This window comes from Adiantum capillus-veneris, chromosome 20 (genome assembly GCF_014529385.1).
Source record: "Adiantum capillus-veneris isolate H3 chromosome 20, ASM1452938v2, whole genome shotgun sequence".
Lineage (NCBI taxonomy): Eukaryota > Viridiplantae > Streptophyta > Polypodiopsida > Polypodiales > Pteridaceae > Adiantum > Adiantum capillus-veneris.
This window is the reverse complement of record NC_140950.1, coordinates 78778884-78787786: the sequence shown is the minus strand read 5'-3', so window position 1 is coordinate 78787786 and position 8903 is coordinate 78778884. Positions and strand designations below refer to the sequence as shown.

At 46.4% G+C, this 8903-nt stretch overlaps 1 pseudogene; it reads right to left on the bottom strand.

The window, feature by feature from the left end:
- Positions 1-570: 570 nt before the first annotated feature.
- On the bottom strand, positions 571-8143 carry LOC147432798 (uncharacterized; annotated as a pseudogene).
- Positions 8144-8903: the final 760 nt, after the last annotated feature.

Genomic DNA, 8903 nt, shown 5'->3' with positions numbered 1-8903 from the left:
TTGCCGAAATGTTTGAACCATAATAGACTGTAACATAAGTCACTTCTAGGTACAAAGAATCAAACATTTTCATTCATAATACATAGCCTTGCTATATGCATAAATAACCATCCGTTAATGTTGTTTAAGCAGCACTTGTAACCTTAACAAGTTGTTCTAAGTATCCGACAATTTTTTGCCACTAAAATTGTTCATGATTCCACGTGCTCAAAATGGTCTACAAAACGGATGACCAACACATAGGGACTTTGTTGCAACACATAATTGAAATAGGGGGTTCCCATGACACTCATATTCTCCACATGTGGAATATTCTCACATAAGGATGTCTATAAGAACAACGTCCTTCAAGTACGAGATGTACTTGTGTGTGGAGGTAACTGTAAACACTCAGCAACATGAGTGAGAGGGCACACTGGCTAAACCGAACTCCTTGAGTTCCTAGACCATATTGTATCGCATATGACAACCTGTGCCAAAGAAAACCCTACAGATAGATCCATAATTGCACAATGCAGAAATGTATTTGGGACACTGAGGTCCAAAATTCTTTGCTCTTACATGACCTTGTCATATCTCTGAAGAGAAAAATCAATGAAAGCAATCAAGCTTAGTCATTCGATTGGAAAAAGTCAAGTAAAGAATATTCAAAAAGGGAATAAAAGAAAATCATATGCATACCTGAAGGCTGAACATAACGTTCACTTACCCAAATCACGTGCACTTTGCAAACCTAAAAGAAACAATTGGAAAAAAAAAGCAGGAGATGACTCGATGATGTGGAACTTGGTGCGTTCTCTAGAGATGACTCGATGATGTGGTGCATCCTACTTGGTGCGTTCTCTAGAGATGACTCGATGATGTGGAACTTGTTACCAAGAATGTGTGTGTGTGCGCATCGACCATTGGAGTCGAGAGGTGGACGTAGCTCCATTCACATGATGCAATTCCCAAAACAAACCATTACACTAAATCCCCCTCTTGTGATGCGAACATTGCCAATTCCTCCCACTAAAACTCTACCAAGTGCTGACCTCTCATGAGCTGCCCCCCCGATAGTGACCTTTCAGTGCCCTTTTATAGGTGTTGGCTGCTTTAGATTAGGGTAATCTGGCTTGATTAGGGTAAGCTAATTGGGGAGACAAAGCAAGGCGGTGGGCCCTGGGTGGTTGACCCTTGCTTTGTCATGGGAGTTATTAAAATGAAAACCTCTAGGTGGGCCTTTGTGACCATCACCTAGAGAGAGGCAAATTTACAAGTTTGGGATCTTTTTACAAGGCTTGGGTGAAAACTGAAAAAAAATGATGATAATAACCTATGATTTATTAAAAATGGTGGCGTGATCGCGTGATGCTGGTGAATGGCAGCTTGTCGGTGCGTCAGTGTAGCACGTACGTCTCTTTGGGGTCGGCCGGGGCATGCCTTTGGCGCATTTGTTCTTTTTGTTGTTGGTGTCGCGTGATTCGGGTCGTCCTCCTTTGTTGATGGTGTCGTGGTCGTAGGATCCTCCGTTTTTTGTTTTTTTTCATGTGTGCGTTTATGTGTGTGTGTGTGTGTGTGTGTATGTATGGGTGCATGTGTGAGTATGTGTATGTGTAGGTATATATAAGTGTCTGTGTGTGTGTATATATATGTGTGTGTGTTTATGCGTGTGTGTGTGTGTGTGTGTGTGTATGTATGGGTGCATGTGTGAGTATGTATATGTGTAGGTATATATAAGTGTGTGTGTGTATATATATGTGTGTGCGTATGCATGCGTGGGAACAAGGGGGTGGGTATTAATATATATATATATTCTAAATTTCTGATTTTTGGACCTCGCGACGCAGAGGCGGAGGGGGGGAGATGGTGAATGAGAGAGAGGGTGCGCGAGCGTGCGTGTGTGAGGTGTGTGTGTGTGTGTGGCGCTGCACGGGCTAATGGAGAGAGAGAGAGAGAGAGAGAGAGAGAGAGAGAGAGAGAGCGCGCAAGCACTCGGAGTGCGGGCTGCAGACTGTGCAAGCGAGCGGGTGAGAGAGAGGGAGTGGACGAGGTGGTGAGGGGGGGAAAGAGATAGGGGTGGGGTGTGTGTGTTGCTGCTTCAAGCGCGCCCGCAAGGGCTGGGTCCGAGGATGCGAGCGAATGGGTGTGGGCGTCGACGAGCTCGACAGTGACCGCAAACGAAGGGGGGTGAGATTCTTGGTCAACGAGAGAGGGGGAATATTATAGAGAGAGAGAGAGAGAGAGAGAGAGAGAGAGAGAGAGAGAGAGAGAGAGAGAGAGAGGTGCTTAGTGGTGGGTTCCTACCATGGGATAAAGAGAGTGAGAGAGGGTGTGAGGTGGTGAGCGAGGGTGAGAGGATAGGGGATAGGGTGAGTGGTGGAGAAGGGAATTGAGAGAGAGAGAGAGAGAGAGAGAGAGAGAGAGAGAGAGAGAGAGAGAGAGAGAGAGAGAGAGAGAGAGAGAGAGAGAGAATTATATTCCTTCCATGGCTTGCGGGACCACATCTCCTGAGAGAGAGAGAGAGAGAGAGAGAGAGAGAGAGAGAGAGAGAGAGAGAGAGAGAGAGAGAGAGAGAGAGAGAGAGAGAGAGCTAGAGCTAGGTGAAGATAGGGGGGGGGGGAATATAAGGCTGGTGGTCCACCAGGGTTGGGGAAGAAAATAGGGGGGGGGGGGGGATATAAGGCCGAGGGGGGTGTGGACGAGCATAGAGAGAGAGGGGGGAGAATATTATCTGGGCTCGTCTTGCATGGTAGCTCAAGGATGGGAGGAGGGAAGAGAGTCAATGGGGTGGGGAGAGAGGGAGAAGGAATAGCGGGCCAAGAAAATGGTAGGGCTAAGTGTGAGTGTGTTATTGACAGAATTGAAGCAGGGGGGAGAATAAAGATGCTTACATCAAAAGAGTGGTAGTACTCCAGAAGGGGCAAGATGATGGGACGTGGAGATCTCAGGATTTCATCAAGCATCTCGGCTCCAAATAAGAAAACAATCTTTTGCTAGTAGAATATCTTCCTATCAATATACACGTTTACATGCATGTGTTGCAAGAAACGGAAAGGAAATACTTCTTGCCTATTGTTATTATCCATGTTGGGTGTAGGACAAGGATCTTGACCACTAAGGTTGCGTACCTCAGGTATTGACGAGGTGACACCTTCACCACATGCTCCTACCTCTTGTAGAAGTCTACACAATCCTCCACATTAGGTTCAAAACAGACTGGGCGAGAAGAGTCTACCTCAATCGGCTTTCCATTCTGCATGCAGCGACGGCGCTTGGGTGGTCGAACTTCATTTGAACTCTCCAGGCCTAGAGAGAGTGTAGGCCCACTTGTGTCCACCAAATGCTTTAGGCTTTCGGACTTAGACTTTGTGGTTGATGTAGTTGACGACTCCTCTTGAAGCATTAGAGAGAAAACACTTGGTGCTATAGAGAATCTAACTGTCGTGAGAGTGCCGCGGTTTTCAAAACTCATTGTTCTTTCTTCACTTCCTCTGTCGGCATTCATTGACAGAATGCTGTGGTTGACAGCAGTGATGGCACTTCCTAGACCTCCCACCTGATGCTCTCAATTTGTGGTTAGAATGAGCAACACAAGATGGGGAGCTTAGCTCTTGAATACTGACGACACTGCAGCCTAGTAGTAGTACTTGAATGAAGGCGGCTAGTGCCTCTTTAGTCTCCTCCTCTTCCATCCTCCAGTTAGAGAATTCCTACAGCCATTCGTCCATGATTGATGGTGTGCGTTACCTTCAACATTGTAAATTGAAGGTTTCTTAAAAGCCCTCCTCTGTGGGGGCACCAAATGACGAGAGCAAAGCGAGACACGGACCCCGACGGCCTCTAAAACGTCGAGAGCCAATGCACGCCTCAAGCCGGTCACGATAAAGCGAACAAGGGGCACCACCTAGCTTTGAGTGGCTAGGACGCAGACAACTGTGATGTGAGATATCACGAACTTACACACACACAGAAGATAGAGAGAATGAACAAATGATGAAAGCCCTCAGGGGTGTGAGGGAGAATTACTTCTTGCCCTATTTACAAATGATCTTCTTTCCGACGAGGTGGCACACCATGGTGATAGAGAGATAGAGGGAGAGATAGTGAACCTACTTGGTGCGTTCTCTAGAGACGACTCGTTGATGTGGAACTTGCTATCAAGAATGTGTGTGTGTGCGCATTGACCATTGGAGTCTAGAGGTGGACGTAGCTCCCTTCACATGATGCAATTCCCAAAACAAACCATTACACTAAATCCCCCTCTTGACGCAAAAATTGCCAATTCCTCCCACTAAAACTCTACCAAGTGCTGACCTCTCATGAGCTCTCCCCCCCCCCCGAATAGTGACCTCTTAGTGCTGGCTGCTTTAGATTAGGGTAATCTGGCTTGATTAGGGTAAGCTAATCAGGGAGACAAAGCAAGGTAGTGGGCCCTGGGTGGTTGACCCTTGCTTTGTCTTGGGAGTTATTAAAATGAAAACCTCAGGTGGGCCTTTGTGACCATCACCTAGAGAGAGGAAAATTTACAAGTTGGGGATCTTTTTACAAGGCTTGGGTGAAAACTGAAAAAAAATGATGATAATAACCTATGATTTACTGAAAATGGTGTCGTGGTCGCGTGATGCCAGTGAATGGCTGCTTGCCGGTGCGTCGGTGTAGCGCGTACGTCTCTTTGGGGTCAGCCGGGGCATGCCTTCGGTGCATTTGCTCTTTTTGTTGTTGGTGTCACGTGATTCAGGTCGTCCTCCTTTGTTGATGGTGTTGTAGTCGTAGGATCCTCCGTTTTTTGTATTTTTTTCATGTGTGTGCGTTTATGCGTGTGTGTGTGTGGGTATGCATGGGTGCATGTGTGAGTATGTATATGTGTAGGTATATATAAGTGTGTGTGTGTGTGTGTGTGTGTGTGCGTATGCGTGCATGGGAACAAGGGGGTGGGAATTAATATATATATATTTTTAAATTTTTGATTTTCAGACCTGGCGACACAGAGGCGGAGGGGGGGAGATGGTGAATGAGAGAGAGGGTGCACGAGCGTGCGTGTGTGAGGTGTGTGTGTGTGTGTATGGAAGCGGGTGTGTGTGTGTGTGTGTGGCGTGGCACGGGCTAATGGAGAGAGAGAGAGAGAGAGAGAGAGAGAGAGAGAGAGAGAGAGAGAGAGCGCAAGCGTCGGGAGTGCGGGCTGCGGACTGTGCAGGCGAGCGGGTGAGAGAGAGGAAGTGGACGAGGTGGTGGGGGGGGGGGGGGGGGGGGGGGGGAGATAGGGGTGGGGTGTGTGTGTTGTTGCTTGAAGCGCGCCCACAAGGGCTGGATCCGGGGGTGCGAGCGAATGGGTGTGGGCGTCGCAGGCTCGACTGTGGCCGCAAACGAAGGGGGGGTGAGATGCTTGGTTAATGAGAGAGGGGGAATATTATAGAGAGAGAGAGAGAGAGAGAGAGAGAGAGAGAGAGAGAGAGAGAGAGAGAGAGAGAGAGAGAGAGAGAGAGAGAGAGAGAGAGAGAGAGAGAGAGAGAGAGAGAGAGAGAGAGAGAGAGAGAGAGAGAGAAAGGTGCTTAGTGGCAGGTTCCCACCATGGGATAAAGAGAGTGGAGAGGGGTGAGGTGGTGAGGGAGGGTGGAGAAGGGATAGGGTGAGTGGTGAGAGAGAGGGAGAGAGAGAGAGAGAGAGAGAGAGAGAGAGAGAGAGAGAGAGAGAGAGAGAGAGAGAGAGAGAGAGAGAGAGAGAGAGAGAGAGAGAGAAAGGTGCTTAGTGGCAGGTTCCCACCATGGGATAAAGAGAGTGAGAGAGGGTGTGAGGTGGTGAGGGAGGGTGAGAGGATAGGGGATAGGGTGGTGGTGGAGAAGGGAATTGAGAGAGAGAGAGAGAGAGAGAGAGAGAGAGAGAGAGAGAGAGAGAGAGAGAGAGAATTAGATTCCTTCCATGGCTTGCGGGACCACATCTCCTAAGAGAGAGAGAGAGAGGCGAAGATAGGGGGGGGGAATATAAGGCTGGTGGTCCTCCAGGGTTGGTAAAGAAAACAGGGGGGGATATAAGGCCGAGGGGGGTGTGGACGAGCATAGAGAGAGAGGGGGGAGAATATTATCTGGGCCTATCTTGCATGGTAGCTCAAGGACGAGAGGAGGGAAGAGAGTCAATGGGGTGGGGAGAGAGGGAGAAGGAATAGCGGGCCAAGGAAATGGTAGGGCTGAGTGTGAGTGTGTGTGTGTGTGTGTAGATAGAGAGAGAGAGAGAGAGAGAGAGAGAGAGAGAGAGAGAGAGAGAAATAGTGTTTCGGCTTCTTGTAGGCAACGAGGGAGATAGAGAGAGAGGATCGCCGAGCCACCTACGGCCTGTGGCCGCCTTCTTGGTTGTGAGAGAGAGAGAGAGAGAGAGAGAGAGAGAGAGAGAGAGAGAGAGAGAGAGAGAGAGAGAGAGAGAGAGAGAGAGAGAGAGAGAGAGAGAGAGAGAGAGGTTGAAATGGATGAGGGAGAGAGAGCGAAGGGAGAGAGGGGAAAAGGGAGGTGCGTAGGGCATATGAGAGAGAGCGGGATATTTCCTCCCATGCCTGTGGGGCCTTTGCTCAGAGAGAGGGGAAGAGAGTTGGATCGAGGGGGGGAGAGATGGAGAGAGAGAGATAGTGAAAAAGAGAGAGAGAATTACGACGGCCCGCCAGGGGAATAAAACAAGAGGGAGAGAGAGACATGGCAGCCTGCTAGGCTGGGGTATGGATGAGCTAGGACCGTGAGATTGGCCAGGGCATGGCGGAGCCTTCTGATGGTTTCACCAAGGCTTCGACAGAAGAAAAATAACCTTTTTTCTCTTTTTTTTCTTTGATTTCAAAAATCGGCTATCAATGTTTAAAAATGTTTGAAATCAACTGAGAAACTTGAATTTGTCCACTACACCTTGGTAGATTGTGGACTTCTTTCCTTGAAAGTATAATTGTGTTGAGCTCAAATCGTGACTCTCAACACTTATGGAGTGCTTGTGTATTAGCTAGGTCATACCCCTAAAAATACCACCCCTATCAATGCTGCAACTAAGTAACAAATCTTATGTAATTGGAATCTTATAATTAAGTCATGGGAGAATCTTCTTCTTCCATGAACAAAGGAGAAAGATGTGAAATACTCCCAAAGAAAATAGTCATGCTAGATTTTCTCAGGTGTCTACACAAGAGATTACTTGCATGGAGGCTCTCTTAATCTATTCATGTCATGCCATGAATCAATTGCTTGATATCTAGGACATACCTACTTGCTACCCATAAAAATAGTCATTTGGATTGGATGCATCTTATGCATAGAGCTAATGATATTAAGTGCTCTCCGATGTATACATATACAACAATCGGAAGCCCATCTACCAGTCTCAATTCTTCTTGTACAGAGTAGTTGATGTTATTTCGGAAGTGTATACAATGTGGGGTGTCTTATGTCCATCTTACTAGTATGCCATGCATACATAGAATAATAAGCCATTGGCTTCAATGACAGTCTCAATTGTGTGAGCCCCTGGTGCATTGTTGCATAAACTGTGAGCTTATATCCATGCAGTGCCAAATATGTGAAGCCTTGCTTCGTGTGAAGTTTGGCAAAGCACTTTGCTTTGCACAATAGAGACATATTTTGCAAATAAAAGGTTAAAAAATATAACTCGAAATGCACTAACCTTGTTGCCATCGTGTCATCATGGCTTGGCCATACTGACCTCAAGAGAAAATCAAATAGACATGGTGCCAAGTTTCCCAAATCCGTATGCTGATATCATATTCCAAACTTTGGAAACTTCTATGCAAGATGCCCAGAAGTGAAGCCTTGCTTCGCATAAGTTCATCAAAAAGATGAGAGAACAAAGCCTAGGTGCTCGTAGTTAACAGGTTCTTTGTGCCAAAGCAAAAGAGAATTGACCTTGTTGAACTTTGATAGAGAATCGGCCTTGCCAAACCATGCAACTTATTAAGAATCACGAGAATGAGCTATAAATTTTTATCTCAAGTGCCAAATTTTGCTTAACCAAAAGAACATTTGCTTGGCAAGCTGGCATTGTAGGAAATCTTGCAAGATGGAATAATTTCCAGGTCAAAAACTAAATTTAAGATACTTACCAATTTTCTATAACCTGCATGCTCAACAATTAAAGGCGTAGCATCTGGTGGCATGATTGTGCTTTCAATGTACTTCATGTACTTATGTTGCCTATACTCTGGCACGATGTAATTGCTTTGGAGTAACCATGCCCCGATGCATAAATATAGTTAGGGGGATGTTCTCCTAAAGACCCTACTGTTCCCCTCCGTTTACAACACACAAAGAATATGTTAAAAAGCTTTCGGCCGATGTAACGCACAAGACAGTTTCTTGAGTATCTTTATATGGAGCCTTGCTCTTATGATGCATCTTATAGCAATGTCATGCTCAAGACAGATAAAAAAATATTAACCCTGCCGATTGTCGACCTTGTCGAGTAATTTGTTGGACAAAAATTTGAAAAACATCTACAGTGATTGTAAAAACAAAGTGTACCTTTGCCCAATAATGTTGGCGTGCATCGTAGAAATCTCGTTGGATTGGGTTGATCGTGATTGCTTGGGTTTGGAAAACTTACTTGGGAGCCATGCTCTTGCAAACCCAAACTCCAACTAGAGGTAAATGGGAATAGAAGATTGGTTTATGGTCCAAGGCAAATCGTGCTTGCAAATGGACCGTTTGAAAAGTGGGGCATTGATGCTATGGGTCCTCTGCCTAGGACAAAAAATGGTAAACTCTACATTCTGGTGGCTGTAGACTATATGACTAGGTGGGTGGAAGCACAAAGTGTGGCAAAGGTAAATGAGAAGACAGTGAGCAAATTCGTCTACACTCACATTTGTTGTAGATTTGGCACACCTTTGGAGATTGTTTCTGATAATGGTCCAGGGTTTAGAAAAGGATTGCTCACAGAAG